General features: G+C 35.3%; 1 long non-coding RNA gene across 1 annotated transcript; it reads left to right on the top strand.

Moving 5' to 3' along the window:
• The first annotated feature begins 18,308 nt into the window (after nt 1-18,308).
• On the top strand, nt 18,309-19,220 carry LOC131638005 (uncharacterized). Its single transcript, XR_009294559.1, has 3 exons — nt 18,309-18,531; nt 18,630-18,687; nt 18,900-19,220. It is a non-coding gene; the product is annotated as an uncharacterized LOC131638005 (long non-coding RNA).
• The last annotated feature ends 6,221 nt before the right edge of the window (nt 19,221-25,441 follow it).

Below are 25,441 nucleotides of genomic sequence, written 5' to 3'. Positions count from 1 at the left end.
TTCAATTAAAATGGTCTAATTGGAAATAATTGATTTAATAATGATGTGATTATGTAAATGACTTGTAATTGTGTGTACATTTATGTTGAGAATAATATATTGTTATGCCAATGATGTTGTTTTGATATTGATTCTCTGTGGGTAGTTGGATAGCATTAATTTTAATGATTAATTGCTTGATTTTAAATGTGTATGTTCATATATAATGGGCAAAATGAGAATTAACATGAGATAGTATGGTTACTAGTGTTAATTGGATTTTGTGAATCGTAATTGATTAATTGACCTTTTATATGTGAATGATATGTATGTGTTGTGAATGTTGTGTACAATTGGTGGATAATTCATCGAGTTGAATTATTGTGATATGCTAAATATTAAGATGGTAGAGATGATCTTAATTGCATATGTTTGATTAACATTGTACATACATTCATATCATGGATGCCTTGAAACAAAGGTGGTTTGCTTTGAAACATAAGCGTGGCTTGGATTCTAGAGTGAATCGGAAAGCGGTAAACTATATGTTTACATTTGGTGGCTTTGGTCTTGTCCGGATCTGAAGTGTGGCTAGATTCTATATGAATCGGAAGCGGTGGAACTTTGGGTCCACATTGGGTACCACATGCATAGTGTCACATGTTTCATTGAGTCACATTAGAGTTATGTGATAGTTGATTATGTGCATTATGTTGTCGTGATATGTGCATGATTGTGATAATTGATTATGTGTATTGATGTCATAATGCTATGTGTATGGATTTGGTAATTGATTATGTACTCTTGGTGTTGTAGTGATATTTGTATTAATTGACAATGGATAATGGGTGACGTTTGAATGCGTAATTGGGTAAATGCGGGAATATGTGATAATTATGGCTATGTGCATAATTGAGAATATAGTATTGAGATATTATACGCTTATACTTGTTGTACGTTTAAAGTGTGTGATTATATTGATTAGTATTAATTTACATGATTAGGCAAGGTGTAAAGTCTTCCTATAATTGTTGATTTAACCATTGTATCTTATTATGCTTTCTTCATAATGGTTCGTATTCTCACCCTTCTGTTTTAATGTTGCCCTCGTTTGGCGACATGCAGGCTTGACGATTAGTAGCTGACGTGTGATCTAGTCGGAGTTTCTTCTGAGTTGCTTGGTAATTAAGTAGTGAGTCGATGCTCTGGTCATGTAACACTGGGTAGATTAGTCGTGTTGAATTCATGTTTCTATTTGGTTATGTATGATGTTTATGACTTGAGAACTTATTATTTGGCTACTTGTTGTTTGAGAGGCTTTCAAGCCAAATATTCTGAATTATGTTTTAATTTATGTTGATATGATTATTGAGACTTGATCATGGTATGGGACATGGATCATTTTATGAAACACATGAGTATTTAGTAGTTTCCGCTGTGAATGCATATTCTGGATAAAATATGATTAATTGAGAAGTGTTATTTGAAATGACCAGGTGTATCATATATTGTAAGTAAATGCTGTCGGTTTTTAAAGGCTTTTAGTTTTTGAAAACATCGATGTGACATCCTTTTATTATATGCATGCTTATTCTCTGATTATATGCTTAATTATTTTGGGGTATAAAAGGGGTGTTACATTAGTGGTATCAGAGCATGGTCGACCAGTTGGTCAAGGTTATTAATGTCTTTTATCCTGTTGTATTTGATTCGTGTATCTTACACGATCGATACTGTTTTGTCTGGTTGTTTGGTTGTTTAGGATGATGGCTACAGGAAGGAAATTTGACATTAATGTTGAGGAAATGATGAGGTGGACTGGTGCGATTGGACAAGCGGCGCAAGAGAATGTCGGTTATGGAGGAAAGGATGAGTTTCGTGCTTTTGGAGACTTTCAAAGGTGCAACCCACCGATCTTTGAAGGAGGGTATGGACCGGATAAAGCGCACGCATGGATGAGAGAAATTGAGAAGATCTTTCAAGTCGTGAGTTATACTGATGTACAGAAGGTACAGTTTGGTACTCACATGCAAAAAAAAAACTGACGTTTGGTGGAGTAATATTGTACGGAGATTTGAAATAGAAGGTATTGAAGTTACTTGGACTCTTTTCCGTGATGCATTTTTGGGAAACTATTTTCCAGAAGATGTGCGTGGAAAGAAAGAAGTGAGGTTTCTACAGTTGAAACGAGGAGGAGAACAGTTCCGTGAGAAATCGTATGATGACATGAGGGAACAATATGGTCTTGGCAAGAAGCCAAGTGGGGGAGGAGCTTCTACTCTGATTAAGTGCTACAGGTGTGGCGAGACGGGTCACAAAACTGTTGACCGTGGAGTTGGTTCGAGTAGGATTTACTACAGTTGTGGTGAGCAAGGACACAATTGTGCCATGTGCGATAAGCCAAAGAAGGAGCAAGCGAAAGGAAAAGTGCTTGCGTTGTCTGGTGCTGAGACTAATACTAAGGATAAGTTAATCTGAGGTACGTGCTTTATTATTGATAATGGTGCAACGCATTATTTTATTCTTTGGATTGTGCTATAAGATTGGATCATGTTTTATCTGTTATGCATGGAAGTGTAGTTATTGATACAACTGTTGTGGCTTTGTTTCTATTTCTTTTACGTGTTTGAATTATTCGTTGATCATCTTTGGTAGAGATTTTGAGAATTGATGTAATTTTTTCCGTTAGACCAAGTTGATGAATTTTGGTGTGAACTGTTTGGAGTTGAACTAAGTAATTGTAACTGTAAGAGAGATTGTGGAACTCGGTGTTGTAAGTGATTTGGAGTACGAGTTATGAAGGAACACTATTATGGTTTAGTAACGATGGTTTATGTTTCATTATGATTGTCGATTGTCTATTGACAAATTGAGGATTTGATCACCCTTGATCTATTGTTGATAGGAGGCGATATCGTATTGAACGAGATAGACTTGTCTTACTAACTTGGTAGTGTGTAAGCGACTAAGGAGAAGTTGAAGAGTAGATTTGAGGAATTGTTTGAGAAAAGGGTTCATTGTCTGAGTGTATAGTCGTAGAGTTACCTTGTTCGTCGAGTAAGAAGAAAGAAGGTTCTATGAGGTAATGTTTCTTGAGGATATTTGATTCAAAGAGCGACGATGATCATGTTTAACATTTAAGGATTGTGTTACCGGTGCTGAAAGAAAAGAAGGTTATGTAAAGCTTTCTGAATGTGAGTTTTGGTTGGAAGAAGTGAATTTTCGTGAATATGGGATTTCGAGTTGAGGTGTGTTGATGAAGATATCGATAAGTGGTAGCTTATGCTTCAAGGTAACTTAAAGTTTATAAGGGGAATTATTCGATGTATGTATTGGAGTTGTTGCCTTTGTGTTTGTTTGGAATGTAAGAGGCATTGTTTGGGTGGATCAAGGTTTGATGTGTTGAGTAATCACAAGAGTTGAATATGAGGTAAACAAGACGAGTAGAATTTCGAAGAATTTTAATCTTTGGTTTGAATTACCATCCTGGAAAAGCGAATGTTGTAACTTATGCATTGAGTAGGAAATCATTGCATATGTCTATGTCAATGATTCGAGAATTAAAGGTGTTGGAACAATTTAGAGACTCGAGTTTGGTTGTGAGATGAAGCCTTCGTATGTTAAGTTTGGTATGTTAAAGCTTACTTGAGGGATTCTTGACGAGGTTAGAGAGGGTAAAAAAAATGGATTTAGAATTAGTTGACAAGATGACATTGATGAAACAAGGAAAAAGGTAATAACTTTCGGATTGATGAGAATGGTGTCATGAGATGTTGTGATCGAGTTCGTATTCCTGATGGTTAGAATTCGGACAAAGAGAATTTTTGATGAGGAACATCGTAATGATTTGAGTATTAATCATGGTGTTAATTATGTATCGAGAGTTGAGGAAATGTGTAGTGGTGAAGTATGAAGAGGGATATACCGGAATTGTGTATTTGAGTTGGAGTATCAGGAACCGTTTCGTTTGGTGCAACAGTTATCTATTTTTCGAGTGGAAGGGAGATAGTATCTCTATGGATTTTGTTTCGAGATTGCCGAGGCATCGAGTAAATATGGAGTGAGTTGGGTCAGTATGGATAGTTGACAAATTGTGCTCGTTTTATTCCGATGAAGATGGATTATTCGATGAAGAGACTTGCTAAGTTGTGCATCAAAAGGATTGTGTGTTGCATGGTATTTCCTACGGATGTTGAAATGACATCTTTTGAGGCTTTGTATGGTCGTAAGTGTAGAATGTTTTGTATCGATATGAATCAATAGAGAGGGTGGATGTGGTCTGGGTGCTGAGATGGTTGTGTCGACTGAATTTTCGAGGACGAAAATATTTTAAGTGGGGGAGAGTTGTAACAGCCCGAATTTTATTATTTGGCTAATTAAATTAAATAAGGATTTATTTACTTAATTTGGACGAAGTTTGATAATTAATTGGATCGTCGGTGTTATTGAGAAACGTGTTCAAATTATTAAGTGAAGTTAGAATTTATTCGGTTAATCGAAGAATTAATAAAGTGGAGCATGTAGAGAAATAATATTAGAAATAATATTATTATTGGATTTTACTTATTTGAGATAAAGTCGAATTTAATTGGATTAATTGGAAAATAATATTAAGGGTAATAATATTATTTGTTGGAGCATAATTATTTATTTGACTACTATATTTTATGAGTGGGCCTAATTAGTTAGGAAGTGAAATTATTTGGGTAAGCCCAATATCATAAATAAAGATAGTAAGAGAGGAAATGAGAAGTAGGAGAACCATTAGTTCATTTCAAGAGAAGAGAAGAGAGGAAATAAGGAGAAGAGGAGAAAAAGAGGAATAAAGAGAAAAGCTAGGTTTGAAGAAATTGAAGAGGTAAGGGGGAGAATCCTTATTATTATGGGTTAGTATGATTGGGTCAATGGGTAGATTAACATGATTTAGGGATGTTCTTCAATTTATGGGTTTTGATATGTTTAGGTTGAAATCCCTAATTTTTATGGTTTTGACATTGTTAGATTTTGATGAGTAATCCCTAATATGTGATGATTAATTGTGTTTTGATTGATAAATTTGGTGGAAAATGCATACAGGGGCGTCATCTTCTGTCAAATAGAGTAGATATTTTTTTAAATCTCCATGGTTTTCAAGTTATATCCATGTACCAATACCATGCTAAATTTCAACTTATTTTCGTTATTTCGAAGCTGTGTTGCTAGCTAATGCTTTTTGAATTGGTTGAATAAAGATATTAGACATGTGATTAAGATGTGTCTTCTCATATTTGCTTAATGATTTGTTCAGTATAGTTAATGGTGGATGGAAATATATATAAGATTTAGTTATTCTATATCATCATAGAATGAAGTTTCTATAATACCTACTGATTATGATAAACAGGTACTATATTAGTTAGGTTCTAAACACTGCAGCGCCATGTTTTGATGAATGAAACAAATTGATATATACTGTAGCGGCAACTTTAATTGAAAATTCTATTTTAAGTTTATTAATATATAATAATTTTTCAGTATAATTAATAGTATATTATTAGTATAATATTTTTAGGTGTTTTGAGTTAGAGATGAATATTTAAATTATTAGGCTAATTTAAATTATTTTCAATCTCGATAGGGTTGTCAATAGAGTTGTTAGAGTTGTCAATAAAATTGTCGGAGTTGTTTCGAGTTATTACGAGTCATATTTTAATTATTTCGCGTAATTCTGACATGTTTAGAGTTGTTAGTGTATGGTGTCGGTGTTTGCTTTTTTTTATAAAAACTTTAAAAATTCATAACTTTTGAACCGTAACTCTGTTTGAGTCTCCGTTAGAAGCCTTAGAAAGCTAGCGCGGTATTCTTTTTCAATTAAAATGGTCTAATTGGAAATAATTGATTTAATAATGATGTGATTATGTAAATGACTTGTAATTGTGTGTACATTTATGTTGAGAATAATATATTGTTATGCCAATGATGTTGTTTTGATATTGATTCTCTGTGGGTAGTTGGATAGCATTAATTTTAATGATTAATTGCTTGATTTTAAATGTGTATGTTCATATATAATGGGCAAAATGAGAATTAACATGAGATAGTATGGTTACTAGTGTTAATTGGATTTTGTGAATCGTAATTGATTAATTGACCTTTTATATGTGAATGATATGTATGTGTTGTGAATGTTGTGTACAATTGGTGGATAATTCATCGAGTTGAATTATTGTGATATGCTAAATATTAAGATGGTAGAGATGATCTTAATTGCATATGTTTGATTAACATTGTACATACATTCATATCATGGATGCCTTGAAACAAAGGTGGTTTGCTTTGAAACATAAGCGTGGCTTGGATTCTAGAGTGAATCGGAAAGCGGTAAACTATATGTTTACATTTGGTGGCTTTGGTCTTGTCCGGATCTGAAGTGTGGCTAGATTCTATATGAATCGGAAGCGGTGGAACTTTGGGTCCACATTGGGTACCACATGCATAGTATCACATGTTTCATTGAGTCACATTAGAGTTATGTGATAGTTGATTATGTGCATTATGTTGTCGTGATATGTGCATGATTGTGATAATTGATTATGTGTATTGATGTCATAATGCTATGTGTATGGATTTGGTAATTGATTATGTACTCTTGGTGTTGTAGTGATATTTGTATTAATTGACAATGGATAATGGGTGACGTTTGAATGCGTAATTGGGTAAATGCGGGAATATGTGATAATTATGGCTATGTGCATAATTGAGAATATAGTATTGAGATATTATACGCTTATACTTGTTGTACGTTTAAAGTGTGTGATTATATTGATTAGTATTAATTTACATGATTAGGCAAGGTGTAAAGTCTTCCTATAATTGTTGATTTAACCATTGTATCTTATTATGCTTTCTTCATAATGGTTCGTATTCTCACCCTTCTGTTTTAATGTTGCCCTCGTTTGGCGACATGCAGGCTTGACGATTAGTAGCTGACGTGTGATCTAGTCGGAGTTTCTTCTGAGTTGCTTGGTAATTAAGTAGTGAGTCGATGCTCTGGTCATGTAACACTGGGTAGATTAGTCGTGTTGAATTCATGTTTCTATTTGGTTATGTATGATGTTTATGACTTGAGAACTTATTATTTGGCTACTTGTTGTTTGAGAGGCTTTCAAGCCAAATATTCTGAATTATGTTTTAATTTATGTTGATATGATTATTGAGACTTGATCATGGTATGGGACATGGATCATTTTATGAAACACATGAGTATTTAGTAGTTTCCGCTGTGAATGCATATTCTGGATAAAATATGATTAATTGAGAAGTGTTATTTGAAATGACCAGGTGTATCATATATTGTAAGTAAATGCTGTCGGTTTTTAAAGGCTTTTAGTTTTTGAAAACATCGATGTGACATCCTTTTATTATATGCATGCTTATTCTCTGATTATATGCTTAATTATTTTGGGGTATAAAAGGGGTGTTACACGAGGGGTGCTAGCTCTTCCCCTTGCGTAACCGACTCCCGTACCTTGATTCTCTAGTCGCAAGACCCTGTTCTTATTCTGAGTTAGGTTATCTGATATTCTTTTCCCTTATGGGATAAATATATTGGTGGCGACACTGTTCATTTTTCGCGAGCGTGCGACAGTAGGAAGCCAACTTCTCTTTGAATAGTGATGTGATTTACAAAAGGAATCTTGATATGGTTATCCTTATATGTGTTGAAAAATCTAAAGTTGGCATGCTCATCAAAGGAATCCATGAAGGTTATTTTAGGACTCTTTCCAATGGGCGTGCAATGGCTATAAAAATCTTAAGGGATGGTTATTATTGGTTGACCATAGAATATGATTGTCTTATCTATGTAAAGAAATGCAATAAATGACATATCTATGTTGACAAGGTACATGTGCCACCAACCCCCTTGAACGTCCTGATGATAAGTGCCAAATTGTGGTGTTTTTTAGTGTGAATAATTGGCACGTATTGGCTTGATTCTCTAGTTTCTCATGTAATAAACCTCAACTTGTTTGTAAATACGTTTATATTTTGAGGCTTTGACAAAAACAATGGTTGATACAACTCAATGATTCGGATGGATGATTATTGAATTGTGATTGACACCACGAGAGATTTTGATTCTTATCCTTTTCTGCCTTTGTATTTTCCATTTGTTGGGGTCTGTATGTAAGTGACTCTGATTTTATGTATATGTACTGATTATGGTATTGTATAATATAAATTTCTCAAATCAATATCGGTGTTATCCTAGTTTTCGCTTTATGCTTGGGGTATGGGTTGCTATAGACATATACGGTTCAAATCTCATTCTTGGATGATTACATGTTAGATTCTAGACTCTAGAGATAGATTTAGGTCTAATATTCACATTGGGTATCGGTTCTTAATGCTTTTGTATTGTTGAGTTGCGCGCGACATCACCTTCGAGACAATACGATTGTTCTCTCAACTCTGTGTTAGACATAACTTTGTTGTGAGCGATACATGATGATATTGACAAGTGATTTAGATTGCATACAATTGATCATTAGGTTTAAGTATTTGACAGGTAGTTGAAATTCAATACCGACGAGTTCTCTCCTCTCTAAAGAATGTATTCTTTTTATGTTCATATTTTACTTTCCCCACTTTAAGCTTTAACCCATTTTAACCCAAGCTTAGAAACATAAAAACTGTTGAACGACATTCTTTCCCTCGCACTAATCTCTCTGGATATGATAATTTCCCAGAATAATACTTCCAAAACGTTTGCTTGCCGCTTTACCACGTCAACACATAACAACACCATGGCCATTCTCATTGTGGGGAATTAATATGATTGTAATAATTGAATCAAAAACTTCAAACGGACATCAGTTCATCTCGGTCGCCATTGATTATTTCATAAAATGTGTTGAAGTCGTTTCTTAGGTCAATGTAACAAGATGAGTAGTTGTCAGGTTCATCAAAAGAGAGTTATTTTATTGATATGGACTTCGAAGTAAGATCATCACTGAAAATGCCACCAACTTGAACAACAAAATGAAGGAGTTGTGCTAGAGCTTCAAAATTTAGCACCTTCATCTCCAAATAGGCCAAAGATGAATGGAGCTATAGAAGTATCAAACAAGAATATTAAAAAGATCCTACAAAATATGGTAAAAAACTGCAAGGACTGACATGAAATGCTTCCCTTTGCATTACACGACTATAGACTATTAGTTAATACCTCAACATGGGCAACACCTTTTTTACTAGTGTATGGAATGGGATTAGTGCTTCCTATCAAAGTCAAAATCAATAAGGGTTTTGATGGAAACTAAGCTAGAAGAAGCGAAGTGGGTCCAAGCAATATTAGACCAAATGAACCTCATTAAGGAAAAGAGGATGATACCTTTATGTCATGGTTAATTGTATCAACGAAGGCTCAAAAATGCATTTGACAAAATGGTTCATCCTTGAGAGTTCAAGGAAGGTAACCTATTACTTAAAAAGATATTGCCCATTCAAAAGGATTTCTGTGAGAAGTGAACCTCAAACTATAAAGGTCCATATGTTGTAAAAAATAGGCCTTCTCTTGTGGAGCTTTGATTCTTATAATGATGGATGGGGAAGAGTGTCTGCTCCAAATTAATTCTGATGTAGTCAAAAAGTATTTTTCCTAAAAAATATTTTTTAAAAGGGAGAGCCCGCTAAGTTAAAAACCAGAAAAGGGTGAATTAGGAAAAAATTTACGCATCCTGATGGATTAAAAACTCGAAAGAGAGATCTAGGAAAAAACTAGGGATACATAAAAAAACCCTCTAAGTTGAATATCTGAAAGGGAGACTTAGGCAAAAGTTAGGGATTTCCAAAAAAAAAGTCAAAGAGATTGCAACATATAAGCTTAATCGAAATACAAAGATTGAAGATGAGAAGGATCAATCAACCACTATCCTCGGAAGTAAAGTATTGTGGAATTAAAGTTATGAAGGTGAATAGCTTTTTTTGTGCTCTAATAGGAGCCTAAAAATTTCCCCTCATTGCCATTTTTATCTAATTGTCATTTTTATGTCTAAATTTTATCGTGTCATAGCTATATGGAGTTACACCTTCACATGCTTCCATTTTATGTATGCGTTGCATCTCTTCTAAAATATTATAATCCCAATTTGAGTGCCTTCTTTGTTAAAACTTGTTGCAAAATGTCATTTATTTTTAATGTGCATTGAAACATCGAAATAATAAATGTAATGGAAAACATAAATAATTTGATGCATGAAAATGTCTAGGAAAGACTAGTGTCTTCTAACGATATGTTGAGCTCACAAAACATAAATAATCTAATATCATCTAAAAATCAACAAGACATAATACAAAAAACTTGTTACCTTTGAAAAATCAGCACCAAACATACAAATTGTGAAACAAACTTAGGGCTTGAAGAGGTCTTTATGGTTATCCATATAACCTTGGAGTTATTGAAATCTCGAGTGTATGAGAATTAAAAAAAAGTAACATATTCCATGCATTAACTAGTCATCACACATTATTCAAAATTTGCATTTATATCATGCACATTACTCATATCATATGGCGCACCACGCCCATCATCCATCATCATCACGCATAGCATAAGCCATATCCAACATTCATTTACTTTTTAAATCCCAATATTCGTTAACCCAAGTAAATTTTTTTCAAATCCCAATATTCATTGGCACACTCGTCATTTACTTTTTGAAGCCCAATATTCATTCGCACCCTAGTCATTTACTTTTCAAAGTCCAATATTTATTAGCACCTTAGTCATTTACTTTTCTAAATCTAATCTTCACGGGCACTCCCTGTCATTAACTTTTCAAATCCCAATATTCATTGACACCCCTTCATTTACTTTTCAAGGTCCAATATTCATTGGTACCTAAGTCATTTAGGCTTTGTTTGGATTGATGGAATCGGATGGAGCGGAATGGAATGGAATAAAATGATATTTCATTGTTTGGATAATTTAAAAACAGATAGAGCGGAGCGGAAAGGAGTGGTATGGATTCCATTCCATTCCATCACTTACCACCATATTCCTTCCCCTCCGATTTAGGCAGAATGAACAATTTTCCTTATTCCGTCCTAAAATTTCCAAACAATGGAATGGTATCTTCGTTTCGCTCCATTCCACTCCACTCCACTCCATTCATTTCGTGATATCGAAACATAGCCTTACTTTTTAAAGCTCAATATTTATTGGCATCCAAGTCATTTACTTTTCTGTTGATCTAAGAACCAGCGTACCGTCTAGCGACGGTCATTTTTTTTTGTCAATCTACTGTTGAGGCGGTAAAGCGGCAAGCAACAAAAGTTTTGGAAGTATTTATCCGGGAATTATCGTGTCCACAGAGATCGGTGAGAAGAACTGCCGTTCGACTATCTCGTGTTCTAAGTTTCATGAATTGGGTAGGGAAAGTAAATGCAGGAAAAGTAAATAAAAGCAGATAAACAATCTCAATAGTCTAAGAGAAATAGTTATGGAATTGCATTTCGTTCTACCCGTCGAATACTTAAATCTGAAGATCTATCGCTCGACACTCACAATACGCGTCAACATCACCGGGCATCACTCGAGATGCCACATCGGTGCCCATGTCTGCAACACCGACGAGAGCTCAACCGTACTATTCACATCAGCGATTTCTCCACCGACACAAACAACACGGAGGCATTAAACTCGATACCCACTACGATTGTTAGTCCTAAATCCATGTCTGCAACCCAGAAACTAACAGTTATCATTCCTAATCAAGATCTATGGTGTCCATGTCTGCAACAACACAAATCCAGAGCATTTAAGCAAAAAGATCAAGAACAACAACAATGATGATTTGTAAAGCGAATATATAAACGATCCCAAGATCCACAAATATACATACAATAAGAGTAGAAACATACATACAACACCCACCATTGGAATGAAACAAAGGGAAGAGAGAAGATGAACCGGAAAGATCTCACCGGTACAATGAAATCGAGTCAGATCCATGATCAATCCACATGACGTCGCACCCAATGGTGTTTCCTAAGCCTCTAAACTACCAAAAAAGGATCAGAGCTCAACTTGTCAAGAAGAGGTGATAAAAAACCTAAAAAATCTGTTATTAACTATTTATACAAAACTGAGTTTCGCAGTGGGCGCGACGCGCCCTACTTCAGTGCGACGCGCCCTGTATAAATTTACCAAACCGCCCTAGAGCGCGACGCGCCCTAATCCGGCGCGACGCGCCCTAACTTCTGCCAGACTATGTTCTTCAAACTCAAAGAGGGCGCGACGCGCCCTACAGCGCGCGAAGCGCCCTGCACCAGAACAGCAGAATTATTTTCTCTTTGCTCTCGCAGCCGTGTCTTCGACACTTTATTCCTCAAGGCTCCGAAAACGCAAGAATACCTACAAAAATACAACAAAACTATCAAACGGTATAAAAGTATATGAAAATACAAGTATTCGTAAAGTAAACGTAATTACACAAAAACGGGGGATTATTCAAACGGTATTAACAAAAAGCATTGATAAGTGCCACTATTTACGTACTCAAAATAACACAATTTGGCACTTAACAACTCTCCCCAACTAGAATCTGTTTGTCCTCAAACAGGGCCAAACACTCAAATCGCAAAAGTAAAAATCCAAAGAATCAAGAATCGACAAGATTTGGAAAAACAAAACAATTGTACGGTTCAAACAAAAACGTACGAACAAAGTAAATACTTACCACTGTCCTACAACGACAACATGAAAATGAAACGATTCGTAAGTACAATAATCATACAAAACATTCTAAAACAAAACAAGCTCAATCACGAATCACGCCTAGCAAAAACTCATCGGTAGATGAAAAACACAGAAAGGTGAGGACTTTGAACACTCATCCAACAATCTTGCAAACAATAGACAAAATTATGCGTTCATCTAAAAATAGTATTGAAAATGCAACGACACGAATCACAAGGGCTTTCAAGGTTGTAATGTGGCTCGGTTAACAAACAAGTGATAAGTCCTAAAGCTAATCGAAACAAAAACTTGCCTAAATCTAATGGAGTAATTACTTCCACAAAGTTTCAAACAATATAATTTCAATCAAACTCTCTTCTTCATCACAAATTTCACACCAAACACCAAACTTATTAGCACACTCTTATTCAAAACTCTTTTTGTTCTTTTCTTTTTCAAACTTTTCTCTTTTTTCTTTCTTTTTCTTTTCTTTCTTTCTCACTTTTTTTTCTTCCTTTTCTTTCTTTTCACTACCTCATATCAATCACATCATAAAGAGGAAAACACATTCTCCCCAACTTGAATTCAACCATAACATAAAGTGAATACTCCCTACTTTCTAAGGCAAGGTAAAAATCCATCTAAACATCATAGGTGCGGATTCAAGAAAACAAAGAATCAAACATCCATACACATATGAAAACCAAACGCTCATAGACAAGCATTAAGCAAAAACAGTATGGAGATTGACAAAAAGGCTCAAAAGGGGTTACTAATGGTCACACACTCACAAGGTAAAATGACATTTGGCTTATGGTAGTTGTGCTCAAAATCAAACAAGTGCCTTGATCACTTTCGTGCATTCACAAAATCAATACAGACGAAAGATTAAACATAATAATATCCAGTTAAAACAAGAAATGTCGGTCACTCACATATATACACAATGGAAAGCCACCTCACATTTATGGTAAAAAGGAAAAACTAATTGTGATTCAAGTCATGAGCAAGTTATGCAAAAAGAATGAATAGTATGAAAATTGTACAAATGAAAAGTCTCCAAAACATGCTATGCTATAGAAAGCGATAAACGAGTACCTTGCTATGTACAAATTCGAACAATCATTACCGCACAACCGGCATGTTGAATCTATCACAATCGGAGAATTACCAAATGCGACTCCAAGTAATCGGGCCAAAATTTGAGTCTAAACACAAACAAAAGAATTAAAAATAAATCGATAAAATACTATACTATAAAGCCTTGGTGTAAGTGGGAAAAAGGCGAGCCGAGTGACCCGTTAAAAAGAGGTCACTGGCCAAAAGCAACCCAGCGCGCGACGCACTCATGAGCGCGCGACGCGCGCTACACCAGAAAAACCAGACCAATCTAAAAAGACAGATTTTTCAGTGAGCCACCACTTAACACCTACACAACTCAATTACAGAAAAACAGAAAAATAAAACCGTTGGGGTGCCTCCCAACAAGCGCTCGTTTAACGTCGTAAGCTCGACGCCTTTATTGTTTCGCGAACGGTAAGAAACTTCCTCGCGGTACGCCAATGCTTTCGCCTCAAACGCAACCTAAAGAAAACGTCCTGCACAAACACTTAACAAACGAAACTTAAAACATAAAACCATCGCAATGCGATTAATCTCAACCAATCCCCGGCAACGGCGCCATTTTGTTGAGGCGGTAAAGCGGCAAGCAACAAAAGTTTTGGAAGTATTTATCCGGGAATTATCGTGTCCACAGAGATCGGTGAGAAGAACTGCCGTTCGACTATCTCGTGTTCTAAGTTTCATGAATTGGGTAGGGAAAGTAAATGCAGGAAAAGTAAATAAAAGCAGATAAACAATCTCAATAGTCTAAGAGAAATAGTTATGGAATTGCATTTCGTTCTACCCGTCGAATACTTAAATCTGAAGATCTATCGCTCGACACTCACAATACGCGCCAACATCACCGGGCATCACTCGAGATGCCACATCGGTGCCCATGTCTGCAACACCGACGAGAGCTCAACCGTACTATTCACATCAGCGATTTCTCCACCGACACAAACAACACGGAGGCATTAAACTCGATACCCACTACGATTGTTAGTCCTAAATCCATGTCTGCAACCCAGAAACTAACAGTTATCATTCCTAATCAAGATCTATGGTGTCCATGTCTGCAACAACACAAATCCAGAGCATTTAAGCAAAAAGATCAAGAACAACAACAATGATGATTTGTAAAGCGAATATATAAACGATCCCAAGATCCACAAATATACATACAATAAGAGTAGAAACATACATACAACACCCACCATTGGAATGAAACAAAGGGAAGAGAGAAGATGAACCGGAAAGATCTCACCGGTACAATGAAATCGAGTCAGATCCATGATCAATCCACATGACGTCGCACCCAATGGTGTTTCCTAAGCCTCTAAACTACCAAAAAAGGATCAGAGCTCAACTTGTCAAGAAGAGGTGATAAAAAACCTAAAAAATCTGTTATTAACTATTTATACAAAACTGAGTTTCGCAGTGGGCGCGACGCGCCCTACTTCAGTGCGACGCGCCCTGTATAAATTTACCAAACCGCCCTAGAGCGCGACGCGCCCTAATCCGGCGCGACGCGCCCTAACTTCTGCCAGACTATGTTCTTCAAACTCAAAGAGGGCGCGACGCGCCCTACAGCGCGCGAAGCGCCCTGCACCAGAACAGCAGAATTATTTTCTCTTTGCTCTCGCAGCCGTGTCTTCGACACTTTATTCCTCAAGGCTCCGAAAACGCAAGAATACCTACAAAAATACAACAAAACTATCAAACGGTATAAAAGTATATGAAAATACAAGTATTCGTAAAGTAAACGTAATTACACAAAAACGGGGGATTATTCAAACGGTATTAACAAAAAGCATTGATAAGTGCCACTATTTACGTACTCAAAATAACACAATTTGACACTTAACATCTACGCACTAGTATGTAATCTAGAGACGATCATTTTGTTGTTATCATCGAATGAAAAAATTTAAGTTTTTATATTTAATTATCTTCTACACAGATTATACGAATGCTTCTGTTTTTCATATTCTCTACTTAAACATAGTTAAAAAACGGACAACTATAATACCCTAATTTTCTCGAGAAAAAATTTTAAAAAGTTATTTATTACGTTAATTTCTTATCACAATATCTATTCATTTTGAATCAATTTCTTTAATAATTTTTTTTAAAAAAAAAAATCTTAATTAGTAAGAACTTTTTTTTTACCTATTCTATTTTTATTATTTATTTAAATAAAGTGAAAAAGGAGAGAAGAAACATTATTATATATTTTTGTTTTTTATTTATTCCATCATTATCTTTTTCATTTATTTTTTTTTGTTTTTTTTTGTTTTTTTATTTTCATTATTTTTTCTATTTCAATTTATTTCCAAAATCATTCTCTAATTTGTTTTTTGGTCTCGCCATTTTGGGTAACTTGGCTACACCATTCTTGTATTGCATCTCCATCCACCTCTCCACTACCTGACTACCATCACACAAGTACATATTTTTGTTGATTCTATTTGTCATGAAAGAACCTAGTTATTGTAGTATTTATACATAATGAAAAATGGATAGAATGGAGGCCACAACAAAAACAAAAAGCTGCAACATTCTTTGGTAGAGAGGGAGGAAAAAACAAAAAATGCAGTAGTTGTTGGGTTAAATAGTATATTAGTTATTTCATTCTTTCTTTTTTTTTTTTTTTATGGGTATGCTTCCGCGAGAGTAGAATTTTTTTGTTGTTATTTTTCCAATAAGTGATATTAGAGCTTGGTTATGGTCGAGAGAGGAAGGAAGAGTCTCAACAAATTTCAATCAAGCAAAAAAGAACGAGTAACAAAAATTCTGATCAAGAGAGGAAGAAGACAAAAATATTGAAGAATAATAATTTTATAAATGTGGCTAATCATTATAATTATAGTTATCACTTTGAAGATGAAGTTGAAGAAAAAGTGAAGATATGTGGGATTTTGGATGAAGGGGTGATTTGTTGGGTTAAATAGTATATTCATCAAAGTCTCACATTGGGTAGTAGGAAGAAAATATAATTTGAGTAATAATATAAATAGAGATGGTTAGTATGAGTTTTCTCTACAACAGAAAAATGTAGTCTTTTTTTTATGTAATTGAGATTTGGGTAGTTATGTGTGTAGAGAGATTTTTTTGTTTTCCCGTTCAAAAATAGAGAGTTTGTAATTTTTTTAGTTCAAAAGTTGTAGTTGAGAGATAGTTTGCAATTTTTCCGTTCAAAAGTTGCAATTGAGAGAGGCTTTATAATTTTGTCCGTAAAAATTGCAGTTTGGAGAGTTTGCAATTTTCTCCTTAAAATTGCAATTATATGAGGGGGTTTGTAATTCTGATATTGTAAAATTAGAAGTTGAATTATAATGTTTTTAATTTTATTTTTGATTTCTTTACTACTTTTCTTCTTTAATGGGTATGCTTCCGCGAGAGTAAAAATTTGTTTTTTTGTTATTTTTCCAACAGTAGTAACATTCCTTCTACATACATTACCACCATGTTCAGCATTTCATACCCACCTTCAACAATTATCACTACCATTTCACAACAATACCATTCTTCATAACCGCCAATATCATTCTTCAATAACATTTCCACCTCTTCATTAACAACACACATCATTCTTCTTCAACCATCAACATCATTCTTCAACAACGTTACCACCTCTTCATTAACAACACACATCATTCTTCTTCAACCATTCTTCACAACTATCAACATCGTTCTTCAACAACCTCACCATAACCATCTTCAATAACACAACAACCATCTTTAAAACACAATAACATAACTCACAACCAAAACAACAACATCAAGAATACAACGCAAATATGAAGAAGAAGAAGAAGAAGAAGAAGAAGAAGAAGAAGAAGAAGAAGAAGAAGAAGAAGAAGAAGAGAGTGAGAGAGACAAATTCACATCATCTTTGTTCTAAACCCGTTAGCGCCGCTCCCATCTCCGGCTAGATTCGGCGACCACGCTGCACTCCGCCGCACAGCCAAGCGCAACTGCCACTAATCACATTCATCCCTTCTGAGTGCACTAGAATCGTGTGTTCATCTGCCTCTATGAAAACGACCTTCGCACGCCACCTCCATCTCCGGTCAAGAAATGTTGTATATTGCTAGGGGATTTAGCCAGGGGTAAAACCCCAGACAAAAAAATAATGTTGCTTGGGGTAAAGCCCCTCGCAAGACATAATTTTAAAAAAAAAAACAAAAAAAACAATTGTGTGGGGAGTCCCCTCGCAAATAATAAAGAGAAAAAATTTTGAATTTTGAAAAATTTATTTGCGAGGGGCTACCCCTCCCTAACGTTAATGGCGCTAAAATATTATTTTGTTGGTCATATGGTACAGAATATTGCGAGGGGCTCCCCCTCACAATTTGACTGAATAAAATTTTCAAGGGGCAACCCCACGCAAAAAAGCATGCATGTGTCCCATCCATTACTACGTTCAGACTGTGTGTGCAGGTGTTATTTCCTAGACTACAAATGGCGAGGGGCAACTCCACGCATTATAGTCCTAATTTACTGTGCGCAATAAATTCTTCTACCAACCCCACTACTTCCTCTCAGTAACGTTACAATAGTATTCTTTATAGCTTCTCCTCACTCTCCACCCACTCCCCACACATTCTCATTACTGCTTCCTTTAATTTTTCATCCATTCCCAAAATTATTTCAAATATCATCTTCTTCTTCCATGAGTCATGAAGCCATGAAAATTATATCATCTTCAAATTAAAAATTTTGAGGTAATATTAATATATGATTCAGTTTTACTAGTTTAGATTTAGATTATAATATTAACTATGTTCAGTTTTGTATTTTTTGTACCAATAATTATTTTTAGAAGCCCAATATTTTAAAGGAAAGCTCCAAAATCTACACCAAAATTATCTACAAATAAGGTACACATACAAAATTTATAAATTTTTATGTTTGTGTGTTTATGATGGAGATATATTGTGTTTATGTTATATATAGATTTATTTTGTTTGTGATATATATTTTAAAAAACAGTATTTTATTGTATATTTTATTGTGTAATAAAAATATTATTTAAAAAATATTCAGCCTTTTTATTTGTATTAATAAAAATAGTATAATTTTGTGGAAACAGAGTTGTGGGAAGAAATGAGGAGCCAGACACAACAGTATCAAGAAGTAATGCGAATTGCAAACGAGCGAACACAAAGATTTGATTATTTTTTTGTGACAAAATACCGGTGGTGGATTCGGAGAAGCTAATGGTGGATATGGAGGAGTTGTTGAAGAAGAAGAGGAACAAGATGAAGAAATAATTAAATTTGAATATTTAAATTTATTTTAATTTGTATGGAAGAATTTATGTGTCAATTAACAACTATTTTGAATATTTTGTATGGAACTTTATTTTAATTTTTATTATGTTTAATTGAATATTAATTATTAATATTTATTATATTAATTAGGTTTTAATTTAAATTATATTTATTTTTTAAATTTTATTATAATTATATTTTTATTTTAATCATTATGTTTTATTTAATCAATTTTTTTTTAAATGGAAAACAATTTGCCAGGGGCTAAACCCCAAGCAAACTGAAAACTATTGCATTTTGCGAGGGGCTTCTCCCCCAGCAAAATATCTGACGCATTCTGACGCACTAGCTGACCACTAGTCTGTGCCTGCGTCTACATGTTGCAGGCTGGAAAATGGTGAATGCATTTAGCGAGGGGGGACGCCCCAAGCAAATTGGCGAAGTGTAAAGCCCCTCGGAAATTAATTTGCGACCCCCTGTTTTCCTAGGGGAGTTGTCCCCTCGCAAAATTTGTATTTGTGAGGGATTTTTGCCACTTGTGAGGGGTTTAGCCCCTGGCAAAATGCAATTTTTCTTGTAGTGCTGCCTCTATGAAAACGACCTTCGCACGCCACCTCCATCTCCGGTCAACCACCATCTTTTTTTCTTTTCTCTTTCTCTCTTGGAAATTCCACTTCTTTGCCTACTTGTGAATGATTTAGTTGATGTAAGTGTTGCTTAAGGATTTAACATGTCACCTTAAAAATTAAACATGTCATCCCCCAATGATGTGTGCTATTACTCTTAAGCCCTAACAAAAAAAAAATTGAAATACCGGGTTTTCTGAAATTTCCGAAAAAAATTATGGAGTTTTTATTTTTTTTTTGAAAAATCTGGTAGCTCATTTTTGACAAAAAAAATTACAATACTGAAAATTTTAAAATTTCAGTAAATTACAGCACTTTTCAAAATTTACCGGAAACTTTCACTTGTATAAAAAAATTCATACCGAAAATTTGGTATGTTACCAAAAATTTATTGAAAATTTCGTTTTTGCCATCCTCCAAATTTATTCATGAACAATTTGAGAATTATGCAAAAATGGAATGTGTCAAATTCACCTTTAGGGGTGGTAAGTTAAATCTTCGTGTTGCTTGTTTTAAAAAAATAGGTTAAAAAAATGGGCCTCAAGGATTGTTTTTTAATTTGGCCCATTTATCGATCCTAACTATGATGGATGTATGTTGAGATGTTTAGTGACAATGAACTAAAATAACATTTACATTTCATGTTTATTCTTTTATTTTATTTATTTTGTTTTAAATATAGTTTGAATTGTAATTTATGTCAAGAATCCAAAATTTAATAAGTTTTAAGTTTTAATGAGTAAAACCAACTTTCAAAGTAGGCTTAAAAAATAAGGGCTGAAAACATCTTAGTTTATTGCCTAATGGACATACATTATGTTTAATGGCTTATGTTTTCATGTCTTAATATTAAAAAAAAAAAAAAACTATGGTTTAAATAAAAAAATATATAAAAAAGGCTATTCCTTTTGATAGTTAATTAGTTGTTATATCTTTCTAATTATTAAATTTGTAGGATCCAAGTAGTTTCAGTTGTTCTAATTTTCTTATTTGTGTCCATCTAACCAAAAACAATTCTTACTAAGAAGAAATAACTAGATGATTTCTTGTTTTAATCTTTTTTTAATATATGAGCAGTGTTAGTTTCATCATCTTAAATATTTGATTTTGCTAATGAATTATTTTAAAACAAACTTTGAAAAAAAATGTTGAAATTAGACTCTCAAATCTTTGAGTAATTCCTTATCGTTAAAGATGACAATGAAGAAAAATAAGAACAAAAGTAGGATTAGGGTTTGCAGAAATTAAAAGAGAAGAAGAGTATTTTCTGCAGAGTTTCTCTCTGCCCACAAACTGTGAAAATTCTGTTATTTACTTGCAACTGCAACTTTTGTGAATACAAATTATTGACTTGATTACAAATAATGAGGGTTACTCCTTATTTATAGATTTAGGTTAGCTTTCTCCCTAAGCCAAAACCTAAAACTATAAAAGCCCAAAATACCCTATTTTGGAACTAAATCAAATCTAATTTATTTTAAATCTAAATCAAATCTATCTAGATTTAAAAACAAACTTATGTGTAACAAACTGTTACACACTTCGACACAAAATCAAATCTTTTTTTTGTTTGACACAAGGAATTATAATTTAACACACCACCTAATTCATTGTGTCTAAGCTATCTATGTTCATCATAGCTATTAGTCTTCTGAATATTTCAACCACCACTCCCTTCGTCATGATATCTGCAACCTGATTCTCAGTTCTGCAGTGTTCCAAATTTATCTTCCCTTTAGATACCTGCTCTCGAAGATAGTGGAACCTCATTTTGATGTGCTTGCTTCGACCATGTGCTATCGGGTTCTTCGCCAGATTGATAGCTGACATGTTGTCGATCTTCATGGTAATTGCTCCATGATCTTTACCTGTTATCTCTTCGACCAAGTTCACCATCCATGTTGCTTGACATGCACAAAGAGAAGCAGATATGTACTCTGCTTCGCATGATGATAATGCCACTACTGGTTCCTTTCTCGAACTCCAAGCAACTGGTGCACCACCTAGCATAAACACATAACCAGTTGTGGATTTTCGATCCTCAGCATCACTACACCAACTCGAGTCGGTGTAACCCACTAATTTGCATTCTTTTCCCTCGTCAGCTGCAGGAAACAGAATGCCATAGTCGAGAGTTCCTTTCAGATACCTCAGTATCCTCTTCGCCGCTGCTAGGTGTGATACTTTTGGCTTTTGCATGAATCTACTTATCATACCTACACTGTATGCTAAGTCAGGCCTTGTGTGACAAAGGTATCTCAATGACCCAATGAGTCTTCTGTATTGGGTTGGGTCGACATCCTCTTCATCTGGGTTCTTCGACAGTTGCAATCTTGTTTCAGCAGGTGTCGAAGTCGAATTGCATTCTTCCATCTCAAATCTCTTAAGAGTTTCACTAGCATATCTTCTTTGATGCATCATCAAGCCTCTACTACTCTTGTAGAATTCGATGCCAAGGAAGTATGAAATTTCGCCCAAATCCAACATTTTGAATTCCTTGCTAAGATCACCTTTGAAGCCTTCGGTCTCTTTCTTACAGCTACCTGTTATTAACAAGTCATCTACATAGAGACATAGTATAAGCAATTCACTCTTGCTTCTTCTTACATATACCCCATGTTCAGTTGTGCACTTCACAAATTCTTTCTCCCTTAGGAAACTGTCGATCTTCTTATTCCAAGCTCTTGGAGCTTGCTTCAGTCCATACAGAGCTTTATGTAGTCTGTACACTTTTCTCTTTTCGCCATGTTTCACAAACCCAACTGGTTGTGCAACATAGACTTCTTCGTCCAAGGGTCCATTTAGGAATGCACATTTGACGTCCATCTGACACATGTACCAATTTTTCATGTTCGCCAGACCAATAACCAACCTGATTGTTTCGATCCTGGCAACAGGTGCAAAGACCTCATCGAAGTCAATTCCTTCCTTCTGAAGAAATCATTTTGCCACAAGCCTTGCCTTGTGTCGAGTCACTTCACCTTTGGGATTACTCTTCACCTTGTATACCCACTTCACATCAATTGCCTTCTTGCCTTGAGGCAATTCGACAAGTGACCAAGTATTGTTGTCTTCGATGGACTTCAATTCTTCATTCATAGCTTTCACCCACTTCGAATCCTTCAATGCCTCAGTTGCATTGACAGGTTCGACATCTGCGTAGAAAGCGTAATTTACCAACTCACCTTCATCATTGACTACAACATCTGATGTAATCACACATTCTTGCAACCTTGCAGGCATGTGTCTTGTTCTCTGAGGTCTGTTTGGGCCTGCATCACCTCTGACTTCTTCTTGTCGAACTTCTTCTCTTACGACTTTAGTAGCTGGTTCGTCATAAAGAATTCTCACTGAATCCTTCTTGACATTTTCAGTCCAATCCCATTCTTTAAGCTCATCTATGATCACGTCCCTGCTGATCACTACTTGCTTGTTCACTGGGTCGAACAACTTGTATCCTTCAGTCGAATGATATCCTATAAGAATCATTTGACTCGACTTGTCATCAAGTTTTTTTCTTAACTGATCTGGCACATGTCTATGTGCTATAGATCCAAATACCTTCAGATGACTCAAGCTAGGCTTCACACCAGACCAACATTCTTCTGGAGTAATTCCTTCTAGCTTCTTCGTCGGACATCTGTTTACAATGTATGTTGCAGTCGACACTGCTTCTCCCCAAAATTCTTTAGGTAAATGCTTGCTTTTCAACATACTTCTCACCATATTCATGATGGTTCGATTCTTCCTTTATGCAGTTCCATTCTGCTGTGGAGTGTAGGGTGGCACCACCTCATGCATAATCCCTTCTTTCTCACATAACATGTCGAAGTCTTTCGACACATATTCTCCACCTCCATCAGTTCTTAAAACCTTGATCTTTCGACCATTTTGTCTTTCGACCATAGATTTGAACTTGACAAATACCTCGATCACTTCACTTTTCTTCTTGATCAGGTAAGTCCATAGTTTTCGACTGAAATCATATATGAATGTAACAAAGTATTTGTTACCTCCATTCGAATCCACCTGGATTGGTCCACATACATCAGAGTATATGACATCAAGGATTGCCTTCGACTTGCTTCCTGCATCCTTGCTGAAGCTATTCTTGTGTTGCTTCGCCTGCACACATTCCTCACATACTTCGTTGGGAATGTCGATTTCTGGCAGTCCTGAAACCATATTCTTTCTTTTCAAGTCTCTGATGTCATTGAAGTTGAGATGGCCTAGTCGATAATGACATATCCATTCATCTCTGCTAGCTGTAGTTGCAAGGCACTCGTGCTCCATCGCATTGAGTTCGATCTTGAAGGTTCTATTCTGTGACATATGAGCCTTCAAGATTAACCTCCCACTTGCGTCGACAACTCTCATCATCTTGTCTTCGATTGAAACTTTGTAGTTCTTTTCGACCAACTGCCCAATGCTGAGTAAGTTGCTCTTCATGCCTGGTATGTACAACACATTGGAAATTACTGACCTCTTTCCATCTTTCCTCGTAATCATTGAAGGATAGAAAAACACTTAGAAAGGGGGGGTTTGAATAAGTGTAGCTTTAAAAACTTGACAGATAAAAATAAATTGCACAGTTATTTTTATCCTGGTTCGTTGTTAACTAAACTACTCCAGTCCACCCCCGCAGAGATGATTTACCTCAACTGAGGATTTAATCCACTAATCGCACGGATTACAATGGTTTTCCACTTAGTCCGCAACTAAGTCTTCCAGAGTCTTCTGATCACACACTGATCACTCCAGGAACAACTGCTTAGATACCCTCTAAGACTTTTCTAGAGTCTACTGATCAACACGATCACTCTAGTTACAATCTGCTTAGTTCACTCCTAAGACTTCCTAGAGTATTCTGATCAACACGATCACTCTAGTTCCTTACAACTTAATGTAATTCTAAGAGTTTACAAATGCTTCTTAAAAGCGATAATCACAACTGTGATATTTCTCTTAATCGTTTAAGCTTAATCTCACTAAAATATTACAACAGCAATGTAGTGAGCTTTGATGAAGATGAAGATTCTGAGTTTTGATTTGAACAGCGTTTCAGCAAGTTTGATATAAGTTGTTTTGGTGCAGAATCGTTAACCTTGCTTCTCATCAGAACTTCATATTTATAGGCGTTGGAGAAGATGACCGTTGAATGCATTTAATGCTTTGCGTGTTCCGTACAGCATCGCATTTAATGTTATACGCTTTTGTCAACTACCTCGAGCCTTGTTCACGCTGTGTCTACTGACGTAGCCTTTAATAGCTTTTAACGTTCCTTTTGTCAGTCAGCGTAGCTTGCCACTTGTACTTCCTTCTGATCTGATGTTTGTGAATACAACGTTTGAATATCATCAGAGTCAAACAGCTTGGTGCATAGCATCTTCTGATCTTCTGACCTTGAAGTGCTTCTGAGCGTGATACCATCTTCTGAGCTTCAGTGCTTCTGATCTCTTGTTCTTCTGATGCTTCCATAGACCCATGTTCTGATTCTGCTTCGACCATCTTCTGATGTCTTGCCAGACCATGTTCTGATGTTGCATGCTGAACCATTTGAGACAAAGCTTCTGAGCGCTGAATTATGCGTACTCTTTATATATATTTCCTGAAAGGGAAATTGCATTGGATTAGAGTACCATATTATCTTAAGCAAAATTCATATTATTGTTATCATCAAAACTAAGATAATTGATCAGAACAAATCTTGTTCTAACAATCTCCCCCTTTTTGAT

The sequence above is a fragment of the Vicia villosa genome, unplaced genomic scaffold (assembly GCF_029867415.1).
Source record: "Vicia villosa cultivar HV-30 ecotype Madison, WI unplaced genomic scaffold, Vvil1.0 ctg.002142F_1_1, whole genome shotgun sequence".
Lineage (NCBI taxonomy): Eukaryota > Viridiplantae > Streptophyta > Magnoliopsida > Fabales > Fabaceae > Vicia > Vicia villosa.
Note: the sequence above shows the minus strand (reverse complement) of the source record. Positions and strands in the feature narration are given on the sequence as shown.